Here is a 24,075-nt window from a genome sequence, read left to right on the forward strand (position 1 = left end):
CTAAAGTCCATTATATCATTCTTATGCCTTTGCATCCTCATGGCTTAGGTCCCACTTATAAGTCAGAACAGACAATATTTGGTTTTCCATTCCTGAGTCACTTCACTCAGAATAATGGTCTCCTGGCAGGGCGCAGTGGCTCAAGCCTATAATCCCAGCACTTTGGGAGGCTGAGGTGGGTGGACCACTTGAAGCCAGGAGTTTGAAACTGGCCTGGCCAACATGGCAAAACCCTATCTCTACTAAACAAACAAACAAACAAAATAGCCAGGCGTGGTGGCAGGCAATCCCAGCTCCTTGGAAGGCTGAAGCACTTGAACCCGGAGGGCAGAGGTTGCAGTGAGCTGAGGTCACGTCATTGTACTTCAGCCTGGGTGACAGAGAGACTCAGCTTTCACAGAATTGAAGAGAGTTAGGGCCTTGCTCTGGGTTAGGCTTTGGCTTAAGGAAATGTTGTGGCTGGGTTGATCTGTCCAGATCACTGAAACTTTCTCCCTATCGGCAATAAGGCTGTTTTGCTTTCTTATCATTTGTGTGTTCACTGAAGGAAATTTTTAATTTCCTTCAAGAGTTTTTCCTTTGCATTGATAATTTGGATAAATGATTGGCACAAGAGTCCTGGCTTTTGGCCTATCTTGGCTTTTGCCATGCCTTCCTCACTAAGCTTAACCATTTCTAGCTTTTGATTTAAAGTGAGATGTAATACTTCCTCCTTTCATCTCAGGTGATCTGCCCACCTCAGCCTCCCAAAATGCTAGGATTATCGGCATGAGCCACCGTGCCCAGCCCTAGAGTTATTTTTGAATAAAACGAACACATGACTCTTACAGATGAACTCTAAACACAGTGGAGAATTTCAGCTTTCTACACCACACTGTATCACACTCTACTCCACTTCCTGAGAGCACTGGGGAAGGGTAAAGTCACAGCCACATCAAATAAGTGAAATCTCAAATGTGGTGATTCTTTTGTTTCTGATCTAAATTAGTAACTTGTTGGTTGTATTAGATATGGTTACACACCCCCTTCTCTTTTTTTCAAATAAATTAAAATATGCTATCTCAGCTACCTGCCTAGACTAAGAAACAAGTATTCACAATGAAGGTATTTATCAGCTCCCCTTCTTCCTTCTATAAAATAATACCACCACCATCACCACCATGCCATCCCCTGCCCCCAACAACTTTCCTCCAGTTTTGTTTTTTTTTTTTTTTTTTTGATAAGGAGTCTTAGTTTGTCGCCTGGGCTGGAGTACACTGGAGTGATCTCGGCTCACTGCAATCTTCACCTCCAGTATTCAAGCAATTCTCCTGCCTCAGCCTCCCAAGTAGCTGGGAGTAAAGGTGCCTGCTGCCATGCCCAGCTAAGTTTTGTATTTTTAGTAGAGATGGGGTTTCACCATGTTGGCCAGGCTGGTCTCAAACTCCTGACCTCAGGTGATTCGCCTGCCTCAGCCTCCCAAAGTGCTGGGATTAGAGGCGTGAGCCATTGTGCCCAGCCCCTCCACATTTTATTAGGGCTTTTTGTATGATGTTTATTATCAAAAGGATCTCCACTGCACCTCAATTTTGCACATGAAATGTGTGTAAAGGCCAGAAAAATTGATGAGATAGCAGGTTTCTGAAGTTTTTGTGGTCTATTGTAATTACTGTAACAACTCTTATCAAAATGTGGTTCTCAGGCCATCAGCATCAGCATCACCTTAGTCTGCTGAGAATGCAGATTTCCAGGCACCTCTCTAGAGCCTACTGAATGAGATGGCTTGAAGCTGGGGCCTGGGACTCTGTATGCATAAAAAAATGAGAGTCTCTGGTCTATAATACATCTTACAATCCACCAGCCTGTTTAATGACACTTTTACCTTCAAATAGATTGCCTTTATGCTATACCAGGACAATACTCAGGTACCTCTTTCAATCCCAGAAATTATTCCTAATTCTTAGGAATACCTACAAATCCTTCCTATAAATCGGTTAAGAATCGTATCATAGGCCAGGTGTGGTGGCTCACGCCTGTAATCCCAGCGCTTTGAGAGGCCGAGGCGGGCGGATTACCTGAGGTCTGGAGTTCAAGACCAGCCTGACCAACATGAAGAAACCCCGTCTCTACTAAAAATATAAAAAAATCAGTCACATGTGGTGGTGCATGCCTATAACTCCAGCTACTTGAGAGGCTGAGGCAGGAGAATCGCTTGAACCCGGGAGATGGAGGTTGCGGTAAGATGAGATCGTGTCATTGCACTCCAGCCTGGGCAGCAAGAGCAAAACTCTGTCTCAAAAAAAAAAAAAAAAAAAACACAGTCCTATCATAGGCTAGGTGTGGTGGCTCATGCCTGTAATCCCAGCACTTTTGGAGGCCGTGGTGGGTGGATCACCTGAGGTCAGGAGTTTGAGACCAGCCTGGCCAACAAGGTGAAACCCCGTCTCTACTAAAAAATACAAAACAATTAGCCAGGCGTGGTGGCAGGCGCCTGTATTCCCAGCTACCTGGGAGGCTGAGGCAGAAGAATCGCTTGAACCCGTGAGGTGGAGTTTGCAGTGAGCCGACATGGTGCCATTGCACTCCAGCCTGGGTGACAAGAGCAAAACTCCGTTTCAAAAAAAAAAAAAAAATCCTATCATAACTTCTTACTTTTTGGTGGAAAGTGCTTTCTCTCCGCGTGAGCAAGGAGACTCAGCTTGACCCAGGAGCTCCTGCCACTGTCGGGAATAGGCTCTTTGGTTGTGGTATGAGTAAAGGACTGACAGGCACTCGGGAAGTGCCTCTTTTGAACTCTCAGTAAGCTGACTTGATTGCTTCGTTCCACCAAGCAGTTGGATTCACGCTTTTTGTTTATCTCCTCCAGGAGATGTTGTTTGCTTACTCCATGTTTTTTAATTATTTCAATGGTTCTGTTTATAGATGCCATTATGCTCACAAACCAATTGTCAAGCGATTCTTGCTGTCCTACAAACAAAAGAAAAAATACTTTTGATTGTCTTTTTGACTCAGAAGCCAGTATTCACAATCACGTTGACCAGTTTCTCTTTTTTCCTTCTATACAATAACATCACCACCCACCACCACCAAGCCTCCCACCCCACGCTTCACTTTTTTATGTACTTTTTTTTTTAGACAGGGTCTTGCTCTGTCTCCCAGGCTGGCACGCAGGGCATGATCTCAGCTCACTGCAACTTCTACCTTCCAGATTCAAGTGATTCTTGTGCCTCAGCCTCCTAAGTAGCTGGAATTACAGGCTTGTACAACCATGCCCGGCTAATTTTTCTGTTTTCAGTAGAGATGGGGTTTCACCATGTTGGCCAGGCTGGTCTCGAACTCCTGGTCTCAGGTGATCTGCCTACCTCAGTTTCCCAAAGTGCTGGGATTACAGGTGTGAGCCAACATGCCCAGTCAGCACACCTCACAATTTTTTTTTTTTTTTTTTTTTTTTTTTGAGACAGAGTCTCACTCTGTCACCTAGGCTGGAGTGCAGTGGCTTGATCTCAGCTCACTGCAATCTCCGCCTCCTGGGTTCAAGCAATTCTGCCTCAGCTTCCTAAGTAGCTGGGATTACAGGCATGCACCACCACGCCCAGCTAATTTTTTTTTTTTGTATTTTTAGTAAAGACGGGGTTTCACCATATTGGCCAGGTTAGTCTCGAACTCCTCAACTTGTGATCCACCTGCCTCGGCCTCCCAAAGTGCTGGGATTACAGGCATGAGCCACTGCACCCGGCCACACCTCACCTTTTATTATTGTTTCTTAAGGGTTTTATTTTTTGTTTTTTAGGTTTTCTTCAAGGGTAAGAAAGGTTAAAAAGGTATGGTAAGAGGATATATTATTGTTTTTGAAAATTATACTATGCATTGTTTTTTGCTTTTAGAAGCATTTATTATTTCTTCTGATTATAAAAATAATACATGTTTATTACATATATTAATAATGTAATAGATAAATAATACATGTTTAAATACATGATTATAAAAAATGGGATACATATTCATGGTAGATAATTAAGAAAATACAGAAAAACATAAAGTAGAAAAGTTAAAATTACTCTTTTTCCAGAGACATCCATTAATATTTTGGGTATTACTTTCCCAATAAGTATCCAAAGGGATTTTAATTTTAAAAAGTGGTGGCCAGGCACTGTGGCTCATGCCTGTAATCTCAGCACGTTGGGAGGCTGAGGCGGACAGATCACGAGGTCAGGAGTTCAAGACCAGCCTGGCCAACATAGTGAAACCCCGTCTCTACTAAAAATTAGCCGGGCATGGTGGCAGGCACCTGTAATCCCAGCTACTCCGGAGGCTAAGGCATGAGAATCACTTGAACCCAGGAGGCAGAGGTTGCAGTGAGCCAAGATCACGCCATTGCACTCCAGCCGGTGTGACAGTGTGAGACTCCATCTCAAAAAAAACAAAGTGACCAGGCACAGTAGCTCACGCCTATAATCCCAACACCTTGGAAGGCCGAGGTGGGAAGATCACTTAAGCCTGGGAGGTGAAGATTGCAGTGAGCTGAGATTGTGCCATTGCACTACAGCCTGGGTGACAGAGCAAAATTTGGAAAGAGAGAGAAATATTCAGAACTGATAAATGATATAGTTCACAGTCTCAAGAAGCTCAAACAATAGGAGTCAGGATTTTTAAAAAGCCCACGCTGAGATTACAGTGAATTTAAAAAGAAAAGAAAATCTTAAAAGCAACCAGAGAATAAAAGGAGGGGCAATTGAACCAACAGCTGACTCCTCAACAAGCAAAAATATAAGCCAGAAGACAAAGAAATGGGGCCTGGTGTGGTGGCTCACACCTGTAATCCCAGCACTTTGGGAGGCTGATGTGGGTGGGTCACCTGAGGTCAGGAGTTGGAGACCAACCTGGCCAACATGGTGAAACCCTGTCTCTATTAAAAATACAAAAAAATTAGCCGGGCATGGTGGTATGCACTTGTAATCCCAGCTACTCATGAGGTGGAGGCAGGAGAATTGCTTGAACCCGGGAGGCAGAGGTTGTAGTGAGTCAATATCATGCCACTGCACTCCAGCTTGGGCGGCTGAGCAAGACTCTGTCTCCAAAAAAAAAAAAAAAAAATACATTTATTATCACCAGTCACTAGGAAAGTGTAAATCAATACTATAATGAGATATCATTAGATACCACTAGAATGGCTGAAATGAAAAAGATTGACCAAACCATGTGTTAACAAAGATATGGAGGACCTGGAATTCTCATATGCTGCTAGTGAGAATGTAAAATGGAGCAATGTCTTTGGAAAATAATCATGCAGCTTCTGAAAAAGTTAAATATACTCCTATTATTTGATCCATTCTTAGGTATTTACCCTAGAGCAATGAAATTCTCCACACACACGTATAAAGAAATGTATCAGTACATATGAAAACTAACTCATTAATTTCATCACAGCTTTCTAAAAAACTTTTGTTTTTTTTTTTACACAGCTTTATTTTTATTTATTTATTTTTGAGACAGGGTCTCTTTCTGTCACCCAGGCTAGAGTGAAGTGGTGTGACCATGGCTTACTGTATCCTCAACCTCCCAGCCTCAAGTCATCTTCCCACCTCAGCCTCCCAAGTGCTGCGATACAGGCGCAGGCCACCACACCTGGCTATTTTTGTTTTTATTTTTCATAGAGATGAGGTCTCATTATGTTCCTAAGGCTGGTCTTGAATTCCTGGGCTCAAGGGATCCTCATGCCTTGGCCTCCCAGAGTACTGAGATTACAGGTGTGAGCAGAGCCACCAGGCCCAGCCCAGAGCTTTATTTTCATGAGCCAAAAAGTTCTAACAATCCAAATGTCCATCAACAGCAGAACAAATAAATTGTGGTATATGTACACAATGGACACTGAGTTATAAAATATATTTATATATATATAGTATGTATATAATATATTCCTTTTACCTGAGATGCTAATTCATCAATATATATATTTTGAGTTGTGTTCATATATTGTTGATAAACACAATATTATGGCTGAATCTCTAAATAACTAGGCTGAGTTAAAAAAAAAAAAAAAAGCCAGACAAATCAGAATGTATAGTGTATGATTCCATGCATATAAAACTCTAGGAAATATTAGGCTAGGCATGGTGGCTCACACCTGTAATCCCAGCACTTTGGAAAGCTGAGGAAGGAGGACTGCTTGAGCTCAGGAGTTCAAGACCAGACTAAGCAACATAATAAGACCTCATCTCTACAAAAAATTCAAGAACTTAACTACGTGTGGTGGCACCTGCCTGTAATCCTAGCTATTCAGGAGGGGGGTACAAACAACAAACAAACAAACAAAATTAATTTTAATTTTAAATTCTTTTGTTTTTATTTTGTGTTGTTTTTTTGAGACAGAGTCTTGCTCTGCCGCGAACGCTGGAGTGCAGGTTCAAGCGATTCTCATGCCTCAGCCTCCCAAAGTAGCTGGGATTACAGAGGCGCGCCACCATGCCCAGCTATTTCTGGTACAGGCGTGAGCCACCGCGCTCGCCTGTTTTTGTTTTGTTTTGTTTTGTTTGAGACAGAGTCTCCCTCTGTCACCCAGGCTGGAGTGCAGTGGTGCAATCTTAGCTTACCGCAAGCTCCGCCTCCCGGGTTCACGCCATTCTCCTGCCTCAGCCTCCCCAGTAGCTGGGACTACAGGTGCCAGCCACCACGCCCGGCTAATTTTTTGTATTTTGAGTAGACAGGGGGTTTTACCATGTTAGCCAGGATGGTCTCGATCTCCTGAGCTCGTGATCCGCCCGCCTTGACCTCCCAAAGTGCTGGGATTACAGGCATGAGCCACGGTGCCAGCCCCGCACTCGCCTTTCAAATTCTTTTATTTATTTTTTATTTTTTTATTTTTTTGAGACAGAGTCTCGCTCTGTTTCCAGGATGGAGTCCAGTGGAGCGATATTGGCTTACTGCAACCCCCGACTCCCTGGTTCATGTGATTCTCCTGCCTCAGCCTCCCCAGTAGCTGGGATTACAGGCATGCGCCACCACACCCAGCTAATGTTTGTAAGTCCTTTTAAATTCTTTTGGAGTGGGAGACATCATCTTTCTTTTTTCTTTTTTTTCCTTTTGAGATGGGGGCCTCATTCTGTCACCCAGGCTGGAATCCAGTGGCATGATCTTGGCTGACTGCAACCTCTGCCTCCTGGGCTCAAGTGATCCTCCATCTTCAGCCTCCTGAGTGGCTGGGACTACCACAGGTGCACAGCACCATGCCCAGCTAATTTTTTTGTATTTTTGGTAGAGACAGGGTTTCACCACATTGCCCAGGCTGGGCTGAAACTCCTAAGCTCAAGCGATCTACCCACCTCAGCTTTTCAAAGTGCTGGGATTACAGGTATGAGCCACTGTGCCTGACATTAATTATTCTTTTTATTGCTAGACTTTAGGTTGTTTTCAGTTTATTTTTATAATAATGCTTTGAAACACATTGAAGTGACAGAAATCACACAAACACACATTGTTTTAGGAAAGCTACCAGAGCCATCAATTTTTCATTCCTAAATAAGCAAAGAAGAGAGGTACCATTTTTTTTTTCTTTTGAGAAGGAGTCTTGCTCTGTCGCCCAGGTTGGGCATCACTCCGTCTCAAAAAAATAAAACAAAATAATAAAATATAAAAAGGTCAGTCGGTCAATTGCTTGTTTTTGTTTGTTAGTTTTGAAATGGAGTCTCACTCTGTCACCCAGGCTGGAGTACAATGGCGCGATCTTGGCTCACTGCAACCTCTCCCTCCTGGGTTCAAGTGATTCTCGTGCTTCAGCCTCCTGAGTAGCTGGGGCTACAGGTGTGCACCACCATGCCCAGCTAAATTTTTTTTGTATTTTTAGTAGAGAGGGGGTTTCACCATGTTGGTTGGCCAGGCTGGTTTTGAACTCCTGACCTCAAGTGATCTGCCTGCCTTGGCCTCCCAAAGTGCTGGGATTACAGGCGTAAGCCATCACCCCCGGCTTGAGTTAATTTATATTTTGTTAAAAGTCCATTTTAGGCTGGGCACGGTGGCTCATGCCTGTAATCCCAGCCCTTTGGGAGGCCGAGATCAGGGGTTTGAGACCAGCCTGGCCAACATGGTGAAATCTGGTCTCCATTAAAAATACAAAAATTAGCCAGGTGTGGTGGCAGGCACCTGTAATCCCAGCTACTCAGGAGGCTGAAGCAGGAGAATCGCTTGAACCCAGGAGGCAAGAGGTTGCAGTGAGCCGAGATCACGCCATTGCACTCCAGCCTGGGGAACAAGAGTGAGACTTGGTCTCAAAAAAATAAAAATAAAATAAAAGCCCATTTTATAGGTGAACTGCAAATAAAACATCGATGCCTTAGTTAAAAGTTCACCATGAAGATTGCAAAATTCAAACTCTTAATTACAAGCTGCCTGACAACTGGAGCTAAATAAAACAAAATAGACACAGTAATAGAGTCTAGTGGTACAAGCATATTTTTTAAGTAAAAAAGATTTGATTAATATTTTACCTGTGCTGCCTCCTAACTGTATGATCTTGTTTAAGTTACTTACCTTCTCTGGGCCTCAGTTTCCTTATGTGTTAAATGAAAATAATATCCAGGCCAGGCACGGTGGCTTGTGCCTGTAATCCCAACACTTTGGGAGGTCTAGGCAGGTGATCACCTGAAGTCGGGAGTTCGAAGCCAGACTGGCAACATGGTAAAATCCCACCTCGGCTGGGCACAGTGGCTTACGCCTGTAATCCCAGCACTTTGGGAGGCCGAGGCGGGCATACCACTAGGTCAGGAGATCGAGACCATCCTGGCTAACACGGTGAAACCCCATCTCTACTAAAGATACCAAAAAAAAAAAATTAGCCAGGCATGGTGGTGGGCACCTGTAGTCCCAGGTACTCCAGAGGCTGAGGCAGGAGAATGGCGTGAACCCAGGAGGCGGAGCTTGCAGTGGGTCAAGATCATACCACTGCACTCCAGCCTGGGTGGCAGAGCAAGACTCCGTTTCAAAAAAAAAAAAACAAAAAAAAAAAACCCCGTCTCTACTGAAAAAAAAAAAAAATCACAAAATTAGCCAGTGCAGTGGCACATGCTTGTAATCCCAGCTACTCCAGAGGCTGAGGCAGGAGAATCGCTTGAACCCTGGAGGAAGAGGTTGTGGTGAGCCAAGAACACGCCATTGCACTCCAGCCTGGGCAACAAAAGCAACACTCTGTCTCAAAAAAAAAAAAGAAAATAATATCAAACTTACAGTGTCATAAGGACTAAATGAGCTAAAAAATATCAAGAGCTTAATACAACCAACCCTCAGTAAGTGGTAACTTTATCATATTAAATAGGCACTTTGAAAAAAGTTTTGTTCAATTCGATAAGTAAATAATTTAGTATTTTCTTTTCTCCCCAGTTTCTAATCTTGTTTACTTGCTGTGTGACTAGAATTGGCTACATAATTTGTAGGGTCCAGTGAAAATAAAAATGCTGGACCCTTTATTAACAAACAATGGAGACGTTCAAGGTAATGACAGTAAAACTTTAAGCCAATTGTGAGACCCTTCTGAGCAAAGGGCCCTATGTGCCTGTTCGGGTCTCATGCCTGTGAAACTGGTCCTGTGTGTGATATACGAACAGGCCAATTTCAACTGCTAATTTATCCAATTTTACAATCTCTTAAATGGAGAAAGTAATATGTTTAACTCATGACTTTGAAAGGTCTGGTCCAAAAACCAGACAAGTCTTACAGGTTAGTTCAGGATCTGCACCTTATCAACCAAATTGTCTTGCCTATCTACCCCATAGTGCCAAACCCATATACTCTCCTATCCTCAATACCTCCCTCCACAACCCATTATTCTGTTCTAGATAAACCTAGCTGACCCCATAAATCCTAAATCCTTTCCCCACTCCCCTTTCTATTCCTTAAAAAACAGCCCTAAAACCTGCTCCCACATTAGCTCTCCCTAACTCATCCCAACTTTTTCATTACACACAGCTGAAGTGCAGGGCTATGTGGTTGGACTTCTTACACAAAAGCGGGGACCACACCCTGTGGCCTTTCTGTCCAAACAACTTGACCTTACTGTTTCAGCCTAGCCCTCATGTCTGCATGCAGTGGCTGCTGCTGCTTTACTACTTTTAGAGGCCCTCAAAATCACAAGCTATGCTCCACTTACTCTCTACAGTTCCCATAACTTTCAAAATCTATTTTCCTCCTCACATTTGATGCATATACTTTCTGCCCCCCAGCTCCTTCAGCTTTACTCACTCTTTGTTGAGTCTCCCACAATTACCATTGTTCCTGGCCCGGACTTCAATCCGGCCTCCCACATTATTCCTGATACCACACCTGACCCACATGACTGTATCTCTCTGATCCACCTGACATTCACTCCATTTCCCCGTATTTCCTTCTTTCCTGTTCCTCACCCTGATCACACTTGGTTTATTGATGGCAGTTCCACCAGGCCTAATTGCCACTCACCAGCAAAAGCAGGCTATGCTATAGTATCTTCCACATCTATCACTGAGGCTACTTCTCTGCCCCCCGCCCACTACCTCTCAGCAAGCCAAACTCATTGCCTTAACTCGGGCCCTCACTCTTGCAAAGGGACTACACATCAATATTTATACTGACTCTAAATATGCCTTCCATATCCTGCACCACTATGCTGTGATATAGGCTGAAAGAGGTTTCCTCACTATGCAAGGGTCCTCCATCATTAATGCCTCTTTAATAAAAACTCTTCTCAAGGCTGCCTTACTTCCAAAGGAAGCCAGAGTCATTCACTGCAAGGGCCATCAAAAGGCATCAGATTCCATTGCTCAGGGCAATGCTTATGCTGATAAGGTAGCTAAAGAAGCAGCTAGCATTCCAACTTCTGTCCCTCAGGGTCAGTTTTTCTCCTCATCAGTCACTCCCACCTACTCCCCCACTGAAACTTCCACCTATCAATCTCTTCCCACACAAGACAAATGGTTCTTGGACCAAGGAAAATATCTCCTTCAAGCCTCATAGGCCCATTCTATTCTGTCATCATTTCATAACCTCTTCCATGTAGGTTACACGCCCACTAGCCTGTCTCTTAGAATCTCTCATTTTCTTTCCATCTTGAAATTCTATCCTCAAGAAAATCATTTCTCAGTGTTCCATCTACTATTCTACCACCCCTCAGGGATTGTTCAGGCCCCCTCCCTTCCCTACACATCAAGCTCGGGGATTTGCCCCCTCTCAGGACTGGCAAATTGACTTTACTCACATGCTCCGAGTCAGGAAACTAAAATACCTCTTGGTCTGGGTAGGCACTGTCACTGGATGGTAGAGGCCTTTCCCACAGGGTCTGAGAAGGCCACCTTGGTCATTTCTTCCCTTCTGTCAGACATAATTCCTTGGTTTGGCCTTCCCACCTCTATACAGGCTGACAACGGATGGCCTTTATTAGTCAAATCACCCAAGCAGTTTCTCAGGCTCTCGGTATTTAGGGCTCCTGGTTTTACCTCAAATCGCCACCCTTAAGTCTCTCTTGAAGTGGATAGAAGATCTTCAGTGGCAAGGTACGCTCCATACTTTCGCCCTGATGAAGTCCTATTCTTTACTTTTATACTCACTCTTATTCTGGCTGCCATTCTTATGCCACCCTCTACCTCTCCCCAGCTTTCTCCACCATACTATCAATCTCACTCTCTCCTAGCTGTTTCTAATCCTTCTTTAACAAACAATTGCTGGCTTTGCATTTCTCTTTCCTCCAAAATCTCCGAGGCCTGGACTTACTCACTGCTAAAAAAAGAGGAATCTGTATATTTTTTAATAGAGAGTGTTGTTTTTACCTAAATTAATCTAGCCTGGTATGTGACAACATAAAAAAACTCAAGTATAGAGCCCAAAAACTCACCAACCAAGCAAATAATTATGCTGAACCCCCTTGGGTGCTCCCTAATTGGATGTCCTGGGTCCTCCCAATTCTTAGTCCTTCAATATCTATTTTTCTCCTTCTCTTATTTGAATCTTGTGTCTTCCTTCCATTTAGTTTCTTAATTCATATAAAACCACATCCAGGCCATCACCAATCATTCTATACAACAAATACTCCTTTTAGCAAGCCCACAATATCACCCCTTACCCCAAAATCTTTCTTCAGCTTAATCTCTCTCACTCTAGGTTCCCACGCTGCCCCTAATCCCAGTCGAAACAGCCCTGAGAAACATCGCTCATTATCTTGCCATACCACCCCCAAAAAATTTTGTTGCCTCAACACTTCACCACTATTTTGTTTTGTTTTTCTTATTGACATAAGAAGACAGGAATGTCAGGCCTCTGAGCCCAAGCTAAGCCATCATATCCTCTGTGACCTGCACGTATACATCCACATGGCCTGAAGCAACTGAAGATCCACAAAAGAAGTGAAAATAGCCTTAACTGATGACATTCCACCATTGTGATTTGTTCCTGCCCCACCCTGATAGGATATATTCCCCCCCCCAGCCCTTAAAAAGATACTTTGTAATATCCTCCCCACCCTTAAGAATGTACTTTGTCCACCTATCCTAAACCTATAGGAACTAATGAAAATCCCACCACCCTTTGCTAACTCCTTTTTCAGACTCAGCCCGCCTGCACCCAGGTGAAATAAACAGCCTTGCTGCTCACACAAAGCCTGTTTGGCGGTCTCTTCACACGGACGCCCGTGACAAAAGGGGCTTTGAAGAGCTGCCCAAAATAGCTCAGTTGGGAGAGCATTAGACTGAAAGGGGCTTTGAAACTGTTTTTTCTTTTTTTTTCTTTTTTCATTTTTTGAGACAAGGTGTCACTCTGTCACCCAGGCTGGAGTGCAGTGAGTGACTTGATCACAGCTCACTGCAGCCTCAACCTCCTGGGCTCAGGGGATCCCCTCACCTCAGCCTTCCAAGTAGCTGGAACTACAGACACACACCACCATGCCTGGCTAATTTTTGTATTTTTTGTAGAGATGTGGTTTCACCATGTTGCCCAGGCTGGTCTTGAACTCCTGGGGTCAAGTGATCCTCCTGCCTCAGCCTCCCAAAGTGCTGGGATTACAAGCGTAATTGTGCCCAGCCCACGTTTTGAAAATATTAAACATGTATATACTGTAGACCCTCATTATTCATTGATTACATATTTGCAAATGTGGTTACTCCCTAAAATGTATTTGTTACCCAAATAGCACTAGTAGCACTAGCCTGGGAAAATGATCAAAAGTATGGTTTCTATTGAATCCATATTGCTTTTGTGCCATCGTAAAGTCAAACAATTGTATGTCAAACCATTGTGAGTGGGGGGCCAGCTGTATTCTTTCTAGGAGCAATGGTTCACTATTTGCTAATTTAATGTTTGTGGCAACTTTATAGAATATATGATATATATATAATATAAATGTTATGTATATTTATATGTAAATACATTATATATACTTATATATAAATACATTGTATATATTTATATATAAATACATTATATTATATATAATGTATATATGATACATTGTATATTTATATATAAATACATTATATACTTATATATTACATATATTTATATATTATATATACATTATATATTTATATATACATGTGATATAATTATATGCAAATATATAATATATATTTATATATTATATATTTATATATTATATATTTATGTTATATATAAATATATAATAATGAGAATTGACTGTATGAGAAAATACATTACTATTTCTACAGGTATATTATTATAAATTACCTTTAACATACTAACATACAGCAACCCAAAGCGTGTTTCAAGTCCACTGGTGTGGATTAGCCCACTGGGATGCTGCCTTGGTGATGGAATATTCTGATCAGTGACATTCCAACTTTGTTCTAGTCATAGAAGCCTGGTTAAGAGAGATTCTGGAGTCAGAGAGATCATTTACTTACCAGCCAGGTGACCTTGGATAAATATAAATTACTTAATCCTCTTTTTTTTTTCTATTTAATTTGGAGACAGGGTCTTGCTGTGTCACCTAGGCTGGAATGCAGTGGTGCAATCACAGTTTCATTATGTCGGCCAGGCTGCTCTTGAACTCCTGGGATCAAGCGATTTCTCTGCCTTGGCCTTCCAAAATGCTGGGATTACAGGTGTGCATCACCAGGCCCAGCCATTCGACCCTCATAATATTGGTTTCATCATCTGTAAAATGGGGCTAAAGATATTGCTTTCACCAAGCTGTGTGTTTATATGTGTGGTAAGTGATGAGGAGGGAGTTGAGATTAAATTAGGAATGCGTGTAAAGCTTTTTGCATTGTGCCTGGCATGAATTTAATACACACACTGATATGTTTTCAGCACATACTCTGCTTGGTGCTGTTGTGGATACTGGGGACAAACGGGTCCTTGCCCCCATGAAGAAGAGTTCTAATCTAAGGATTCATTGTAAGTACTCAGTAAGTGGTAGCTACTTTATTGGTTTTATTAAAACTTTATATTTTACATGGGGAATTTGTTGTCATTGTTTATTTTTGTTTTATTTTGGTTTTCGAGATGGAGTTTCACTCTTGGCACCCAGGCTGAAATGCAGTGGCACGATCTTGGCTTACTGTAAGCTCCACCTCCCGGGTTCAAGTGATTCTCCTGTCTCAGCCTCCTGAGTAGCTGAGATTACAGGCATGCGCCACCACATCCGGCTAATTTTCTATTTTTAGTAGAAATGGGGTTTCACCAAGTTAGCCAGACTGGAACTCCTGACTTCAGGCAATCTGCCTATCTTGGCCTCCCTGGCCTGTTTTGTTTTTCAAGACAGGATCTCACTCCATCGGACAGGCTAGAGTTCTGTGGTGTGATTGAGGCTTACTGCAACCTCAACCTCCTGAACTCAGGTGATCCTCTCACCTCTGCCTCCTGAGTAGCTGGGACTATAAGCGTGGACCACCACAACTGGCTAATTTTTAAATTTCTCATAGAGACGGGATTTTGCCATGTCGCCCAGGCTACATGGAAAGTTATTTTATTCATATGTTTCTTTTGTAAGAAGAGGAGGTCTCCAGTGTTTGTTTTTGTTTGTTTGTTTTTAATCTTCAGGTCACTCTAGAATGTTTCCAATGTGGAGGAAAGGGGCAGGGCAAAACTAACTGACTAACTCACTACATGGCAGAACAGCTCAAGAAACAAGCTGACTCAAGAAATTACAGATCATTTATAGAGCCATTGCTGCCTTCAAAGGTGGGCAGTGCATTTTTTAAAACACATTTATTTATTTATTTATTTTGGTGGCAAGGTCTTGCTCTGTTGCCCAGGCTAGAGTGCAGTGGCATGATCTTGGCTCATTGCAACTTCCATCTACAGGGTTCAAGCCATCCTCCCACCTCAGCCTCCCAAGTAGCTGGAAGAATAGGTTTGTGTCACCAGGCCCCGTGAATTTTTGTATTTTTTGTAAAGACAGGGTCTCACTATATTACCCAGGCTTGTCTCGAACTCCTGAGCTCAAGCCATCCTCCTGCTCAGTCTTCCAAAGTGCTAGGATTACAGGCCTGAGCCATGGCTCCCAGTCAACACATTTATTTACTTTTAGGAAATACAGTATAGTTCACATAGTTAATGTATAACTGCTTTCACTACATCTTGAGAGATTCAGGAAAGTTCTTGCTAATAATAAGGCCTAGCATGGAACTAGGATGTACTTTGCATTTGTATAACCCAGGTGGAAGAGCACACATAGGCTAAAGAAACAAACAAAAAAACCCGATAAAAGAACAACAGGGCCCAGCCAGGGTGAAGGTACCTTAAGGCAACAAGCTTCCGAGAAGCAGGGAAGGAAAAAACCTCAGAAATAAGTGTTAGAGGTCTGTTGCAGTGGCTCACTAATTCCAGCACTTCGGGAGGGTGAGGCAGACAGATCACTCGAGGTCAGGAGTTCAAGACCAGCCTGGCCAACATGGTGAAACCCCATCTATACAAAAAACACAAAAATTTGCTGGGCATGGTTGCATGCACCTGTAATCCCAGCTATTTGGGAGGTGGAAGTGGGAGGTTGAATCTGTTTAGTAAATTGGGGGCTTAGAATATTTCATTTTTGGTTTACAAGGGCTTGAGTTCTCCTTGTGGCCTGTCTCCATATGGAATTTCCTCTAATTACAGTTTTCAGGAGCTATTTGATCTCTCAACTCTAAGCATACAGACCCCTTAAGACTCCTCTGTAGAGAAAGGTTGGGTTACCCACAAAGGGAAGCCCATCAGACTAACAGCAGATCTCTCGGCAGGAACTCTACAAGCCAGAAGAGAGTGGGGGCCAATATTCAACATTCTTAAAGAAAAGAATTTTCAACCCAGAATTTCATATCCAGCCAAACCAAGTTTCATAACTGAAGGAGAAATAAAATCCTTTACAGACAAGCAAATGCTTAGAGATTTTGTCACCACCAGGCCTGCCCTACAAGAGTCCCTGAAGGAAGCACTAAACATGGAAAGGAACAACCGGTACCAGCCATTGCAAAAACATGCCAAAATGTAAAGACCATCGATGCTAGGAAGAAACTGCATCAACTAATGAGCAAAATAACCAGCTAATACCACAATGACAGGATCAAGTTCACACATAACAATATTAACCTTAAATGTAAATGGACTAAATGGTCCAATTAAAAGACACAGACTGACAAATTGGATAAAGAGTCAAGACCCATCAGTTTGCTGTGTTCAGGAGACCCATCTCACATGCACAGACACACATAGGCTCAAAATAAAGGGATGGAGGAAGATCTACCAAGCAAATGGAGAATAAAAAAAAGCAGGGATTGCAATCCTAGTCTCTGAAAAAACAGACTTTAAACCATCAAAGATCAAAAGAGACAAAGAAGGCCATTACATAATGGTAAAGGGATCAATTCAACAGGAAGCGCTAACTATCCTAAATATATATGCACCCAATACAGGAGCACCCAGATTCATAAAGCAAGTCCTTAGAGACTTACAAAGAGACTTAGACTCCCATACAATAATAATGGAAGACTTCAACACCCCACTGTCAACATTAGACAGAGCAACGAGACAGAAAGTTAACAAGGATATCCAGGAATTGAACTCAACTCTGCACCAAGCGGACCTAATAGACATCTACAGAACTCTCCACCCCAAATCAACAGAATATACATTCTTCTCAGCACTACATCGCACTTATTCCAAAATTGACCAGATAGCTGGAAGTAAAGCACTCCTCAGCAAATGTAAAAGAACAGAAATTATAACAAACTGTCTCTCAGACCACAGTGCAATCAAACTAGAACTCAGGACTAAGAAACTCAATCAAAACCTCTCAACTACATGGAAACTGAACAACTTGCTCCTGAATGACTACTGGGTACATAACGAAATGAAGGCAGAAATAAAGATATTCTTTGAAACCAATGAGAACAAAGATACAACATACCAGAATCTCTGGGACACATTTAAAACAGTATGTAGAGGGAAATTGATAGCACTAAATGCCCACAAGAGAAAGTAGGAAAGATCTAAAATTGACACCCTAACATCACAATTAAAAGAACTAGAGGCTGGGCGCGGTGGCTCAAGCCTGTAATCCCAGCACTTTGGGAGGCCGAGACGGGCGGATCACGAGGTCAGGAGATCGAGACCATCCTGGCTAACACAGTGAAACCCCGTCTCTACTAAAAAATACAAAAAAACTAGCCGGGCGAGGTGGCGGGCGCCTGTAGTCCCAGCTACTCGGGAGGCTGAGGCAGGAGAATGGCGTAGACCTGGGAGGCGGAGCTTGCAGTGAGCTGAGATCCGGCCACTGCACTCCAGCCTGGGCGACAGAGCGAGACTCCGTCTCCAGAAAAAAAAAAAAAAAAAAAAAAAAAAAAAAAAAAAAGAACTAGAGAAGCAAGAGCAAACACACTCGAAAGCTAGCAGAAGGCAAGAAATAACTAAGATCAGAGCAGAACTGAAGGAGATACAGACACAAAAAATCCTCCAAAAAATCAATGAATCCAGGAGCTGGTTTTTTGAAAAGATCAACAAAATTGATAGACCACTAGCAAGACTAATAAAGAAGAAAAGAGAGAAGAATCAAATAGATGCAATAAAAAATGATAAAGGGGATATCACCACCAATCCCACAGAAATACCAACTACCATCAGAAAATACTATAAACACCTCTATGCAAATAAACTAGAAAACCTAGAAGAAATGGATAATTTCCTGGACACTTACACTCTCCCAAGACTAAACCAGGAAGAAGTTAAAACCCTGAATAGACCAATAGCGGACTCTGAAATTGAGGCAATAATTAATAGCCTACCAACCAAAAAAAGTCCAGGACCAGACGGATTCACAGCCGAATTCTACCAGAGGTACAAAGAGGAGTTGGTACCATTCCTTCTGAAACTATTCCAATCAATAGAAAAAGAGGGAATCCTCCCTAACTCATTTTATGAGGCCAACATCATCCTGATACCAAAGCCTGGCAGAGACACAACAAAAAAAGAGAATTTTAGACCAATATCCCTGATGAACATCGATGCAAAAATCCTCAATAAAATACTGGCAAACTGAATCCAGGAGCACATCAAAAAGCTTATCCACCATGATCAAGTGGGCTTCATCCCTGGGATGCAAGGCTGGTTCAACATATGCAAATCAATAAACGTAATCCAGCATATAAACAGAACCAAAGACAAAAACCACATGATTATCTCAATAGATGCAGAAAAGGCCTTTGACAAAATTCAACAGTCCTTCATGCTAAAAACTCTCAATAGGCCGGGCGCGGTGGCTCACGCCTGTAATCCCAGCACTTCGGGAGGCCGAGGCGGGCGGATCACAAGGTCAGGAGATCGAGACCACGGTGAAACCCCGTCTCTACTAAAAATACAAAAAATTAGCCGGGCGCGGTGGCGGGCGCCTGTAGTCCCAGCTACTCAGGAGGCTGAGGCAGGAGAATGGCATGAACCCGGGAGGCGGAGCTTGCAGTGAGCCGAGATCGCGCCACTGCACTCCAGCCTGGGCAACAGAGCAAGACTCCGTCTCAAAAAAAAAAAAAAAAAAAAACACTCTCAATAAATTCGGTATTGATGGAACGTTTCTCAAAATAATAAGAGCTATTTATGACAAACCCACAGCCAATATCATACTGAATGGGCAAAAACTGGAAGCATTCCCTTTGAAAACTGGCACAAGACAGGGATGCCCTCTCTCACCACTCCTATTCAACATAGTGTTGGAAGTTCTGGCTAGGGCAATCAGGCAAGAAAAAGAAATAAAGGGTATTCAGTTAGGAAAAGAAGTCAAATTGTCCCTGTTTGAAGATGACATGATTGTATATTTAGAAAACCCCATCATCTTAGCCCAAAATCTCCTTAAGCTGATAAGCAACTTCAGCAAAGTCTCACGATACAAAATTAATATGCAAAAATCACAAGCATTCTTATACACCAGTAACAGACAAACAGAGAGCCAAATCATGAATGAACTCCCATTCACAATAGCTTCAAAGAGAATAAAATACCTAGGAATCCAACTTACAAGGGATGTAAAGGACCTCTTCAAGGAGAACTACAAACCACTGCTCAGTGAAATGAAAGAGGACACAAACAAATGGAAGAACATACCATGCTCATGGATAGGAAGAATCAATATTGTGAAAATGGCCATACTTACCAAGGTAATTTATAGATTCAATGCCATGCCCATCAAGCTACCAATGACTTTCTTCACAGAATTGGAAAAAACTGCTTTAAAGTTCGTACGGAACCAGAAAAGAGCCCGCATTGCCAAGACAATCCTAAGTCAAAAGAACAAAGCTGGAGGCATCACGCTACCTGACTTCAAACTATACTACAAGGCTGCAGTAACCAAAACAGCATGGTACTGGTACCAAAACAGAGATATAGACCAATGGAACAGAACAGAGTCCTCAGAAATAATACCACACATCTACAGCCACCTGATCTTTGACAAACCTGAGAAAAACAAGAAATGGGGAAAGGATTCCCTATTTAATAAATGGTGCTGGGAAAACTGGCTAGCCATAAGTAGAAAGCTGAAACTGGATCCTTTCCTTACTCTTTATATGAAAATTAATTCAAGATGGATTAGAGACTTAAATGTTAGACCTAATACCATAAAAACCCTAGAAGAAAACCTAGGTAATACCATTCAGGACATAGGCATGGGTAAGGACTTCATGTCTAAAACACCAAAAGCAATGGCAACAAAAGCCAAAATTGACAAATGGGATCTAATTAAACTAAAGAGCTTCTGCAAAGCAAAAGAAACTACCATCAGAGTGAACAGGCAACCTACAGAATGGGAGAAAATTTTTGCAATCTACTCATCTGACAAAGGGCTAATATCCCGAACTTACAAAGAACTGAAACAAATTTACAAGAAAAAAACAAACAACCCCATCAAAAAGTGGGGAAGGGATATGAACAGACATTTCTCAAAAGAAGACATTCATACAGCCAACAGACACATGAAAAAATGCTCGTCATCACTGGCCATCAGAGAAATGCAAATCAAAACCACAATGAGATACCATCTCACACCAGTTAGAATGGCAATCATTAAAAAGTCAGGAAACAACAGGTGCTGGAGAGGATGTGGAGAAATAGGAACACTTTTACACTGTTGGTGGGATTGTAAACTAGTTCAACCATTATGGAAAACAGTATGGCGATTCCTCAAGGATCTAGAACTAGAAGTACCATATGACCCAGCCATCCCATTACTGGGTATATACCCAAAGGATTATAAATCATGCTGCTATAAAGACACATGCACATGTATGTTTATTGCGGCACTATTCACAACAGCAAAGACTTGGAATCAACCCAAATGTCCATCAGTGACAGACTGGATTAAGAAAATGTGGCACATACACACCATGGAATACTATGCAGCCATAAAAATGGATGAGTTTGTGTCCTTTGTAGGGACATGGATACAGCTGGAAACCATCATTCTCAGCAAACTATCGCAAGAACAGAAAACCAAACACCGCATGTTCTCACTCATAGGTGGGAATTGAACAATGAGATCACTTGGACATGGGTAGGGGAACATCACACACTGGGGCCTATTGTGGGGACGGGGGAAGGGGGAGGGATGGCATTGGGAGTTATATCTGATGTAAATGACGAGTTGATGGGTGCTGACGAGTTGATGAGTGCAGCATACCAACATGGCACAAGTATACATATGTAACAAACCTGCACGTTATGCACATGTACCCTAGAACTTAAAATACAAGAAAAAAGAAAAAAGACTCCTCCGTAGTAGATGCTCTGAATGGTGCCAGGGCTAGGAAGGAGGTCTATTTTTTTTTTTTTTTTTTTGACTCAATTCTTTCATCAGAGTTTCAGTGAGTTCCAAAGTAGTGAATGAAGAGGAAACATGTGAAGCAGTTGCACAGTTTTTTCAGAGTAAATCTGGAAATGAAGATATTAGTTCCTACAAGTGGGAGGGGTGAGCAGAGGCAGATTTACCATGAAGTTAATATGAGGGTCTCTGAAGGCTTGTATCTCTCTCTACCTCTTTTTTTTCTTTTTCTTTTTTTTTTTTTTAAGATAAGCCCTCACTCTGTTGCCTAGGATGGAGTGGCGTGATCTCAGTGGCGTGATCTCAGCTTATTGCAGCCTTGACCTCCTGGGCTCAAGCAATCCTCCCACCTCAGCTTCTCAGGTAGCTGGGACTACAGGTATGTGCCACCACACCCAGCTAAATTCTGTTATTTTTTTGGTAGAGAAGGGGTTTCGCCATGTTGCCCAGGTTGGTCTTGAACTCCTGAGCTCAAGCAATGCACCTGCCCCTGTCTTCCAAAGTGCTGGGATTACAGGTGTAAACCACCACACCCAACCTCATTTTAAATTTTAATTTTGATGTTAGTTTCTTAAATAACACCCCCATCCCCAAATTAAGCCTTTAGGCTCTAAAAACCTGGATCAATTCTGGATATGGGAAGTGGGGTTGAAGAGAGATAGTATGTTTCAATTCATTCAAATTAAGCAATTAAAAACTGTAAAAGAAAGTAATAGTTTTAAAATTGCTAGTACTGGCTGGCTAATTTTGTATTTTTAGTAGAGACAGGGGTTCACCATGTTGGTCAGGCTGGTGTTGAACTCCTGACCTCAGGTGATCCATCAGCCTCTGCCTCCCAAAGTGCTGGGATTACAGCTGTCAGCCACCTTGCCCAGCCTGAATCTTGTGATCTTTAAAGCCAACATGTCAACTAGCTAATGTGATAAATTAAATAATGCCCAAAGGAATAAGAACCAGATGTAACATGGAAAATTTAGTTGTGATTTGACATTGGTTATATTTAAACCACGCAACAGGTAAATTTTAAGCAGACATGAAAGGCAGGATCGGCCTTAGCAAATCCTCAGAGATGTTTTAGGGCAGGAAGCTCTGCTGTTGCAGAATTAAATCTCTAGTAGCTTTACACAAAAATGTACAAATAGTTTCCATCATCTTCCTGTGCCACCACAATGGTGTGCATGAATGCCAAAAAGAGACCCAAACGCCAGGTTCTTATCAGGTCATGCTCCAAAGTCATGGTCTGGTTTCTAACTGCGATGATGAAGCATTGTTATATTGGTGAATTAAAAGTCATTGATGATCCCAGAGCTGGGAAAATTGTTGTGAACCTCATAGGCAGGTTAAACAAGTGTGGAGCGATCAGCTTCAGCTTTGATGTGCAATTCAAAGATCTAGAAAACTGGGCCGGGTGCAGTGGCTCACACTTGTAATCTCAGCACTTTGGGAGGCCGAGGCCTGCAGATCACTTGAAGTCAGGAGTTCGAGACCAGCCTGGCCAACACGGTGAAACCCCATCTCTATTAAAAATATAAAAATTAGCTGAGCATGGTGTGGGCACCATAATTCCAGCTACTCAGGAGTCTGAGGCAGGAGAATCTCTTGAACCCGGGAGGCGAAGGTTGCAGTGAGCCAAGACCTCGCCATTGCACTCCAGACTGGGTGACAAGAGCGAGACTCCATCTCAAAAAAAAAAAAAAAAGATTAGAAAAGTGACAGAATAATTTGTTGCCATCTCACCAGTTTGGTTTTGCTGTACTGATGACCTCAACTGGCATCATGGACTGAGAAGAAACAAGACAAAAACATAGGTGAAAAAAATCCTGGGACTTTTTTTTTTTTAGGAATAAATAAATACATACAAATAAAATGTCTCAATGGAGGGAAGAATACATGTGGGAGAATTCTGATTTCCAGCCTTCCCCTCTACTCCTCCATTTCCAACTTGTTCTTTTCACAGAACAGAACCATATAGCCTCTGCTGCTCAGGGGGACAAAGTCTGGTGCTAGTAGGAGTAAACTGAAGGCAAGGCTGGCCAAATCTACCCACCTCCCCATGAAACATTACGGATTGCATATCCAATAGCATTGTTCTGGTTTGCATCTTAACCTCTGAGGCTCGTACACTGTGGGAAACCTTTGTTCAGGGACAGCTACATCACTCCTATTAGCATCTTGGACCTTGGCTCCTGGATGCTGTCCAGGTCTCATATTGCTGAAGTCTTACTTATTCAGATCTCTCTGACTTGGCATTCCACACCCATAAAGTAGCTCAATCTCATCTTGACTCCTAGCCAAATGATGCTCCCAGCAGTATCTTTTTTGACAGAGATTAAGGTTCATTCTATGTTATACATCCAAACATTTGATATAAATTATGATTCATGTTTAAACTGGTTAATAAGTATCTACCACTGAAGCCAGAGAAAGAAGACAAGATTAAGAAATTAGAATGGCGGCCGGGCACGGTGGCTCATGCCTGTAACCCCAGCACTTTGGGAGGCTGAGGCAGGTGGATCACCTGAGGTTGGGAGTTTGAGACCAGCCTGACCAGCATGGAGAAACCCTGTCTCTACTAAAAATACAAAAATTAGCCGGATGTGGTGGCAGGCACCTGTAATCCCAGCTACTTGGGAGGCTGAGGCAGGAGAATCACTTGAACCCTGGAGGCAGAGGTTGCAGTGAGCTGAGATTTCGCCATTGCACTCCAGCCTGGACTCCAAGAGCAAAACTCTGTCAAAAAAAAAAAAAAAAAGAAAGAAAGAAAAAGAGAAAGAAAGATATTTCCCTCCCTCCTTCCCTTCCTTCTGGAAGTTTGCAAGACTTTTTTTTTTTTTTTTTTTTTTTTG

The 24,075-nt window shown here is 42.4% G+C and overlaps 1 long non-coding RNA gene across 1 annotated transcript in view; it reads right to left on the bottom strand.

Moving 5' to 3' along the window:
- The window catches only part of LOC102129996 (spermatogenesis-associated protein 45), a 33,401-nt gene that overhangs the window by 5,555 nt on the left and 3,771 nt on the right, over window positions 1-24,075 (bottom strand). Inside the window, exon 2 of the long non-coding RNA XR_006699661.2 lies at window positions 2,632-2,946. This is a non-coding gene — a long non-coding RNA (spermatogenesis-associated protein 45). The remainder of the gene's footprint in view (window positions 1-2,631; window positions 2,947-24,075) is intronic.

The sequence above is a fragment of the Macaca fascicularis genome, chromosome 1 (genome assembly GCF_037993035.2).
Source record: "Macaca fascicularis isolate 582-1 chromosome 1, T2T-MFA8v1.1".
NCBI lineage: Eukaryota > Metazoa > Chordata > Mammalia > Primates > Cercopithecidae > Macaca > Macaca fascicularis.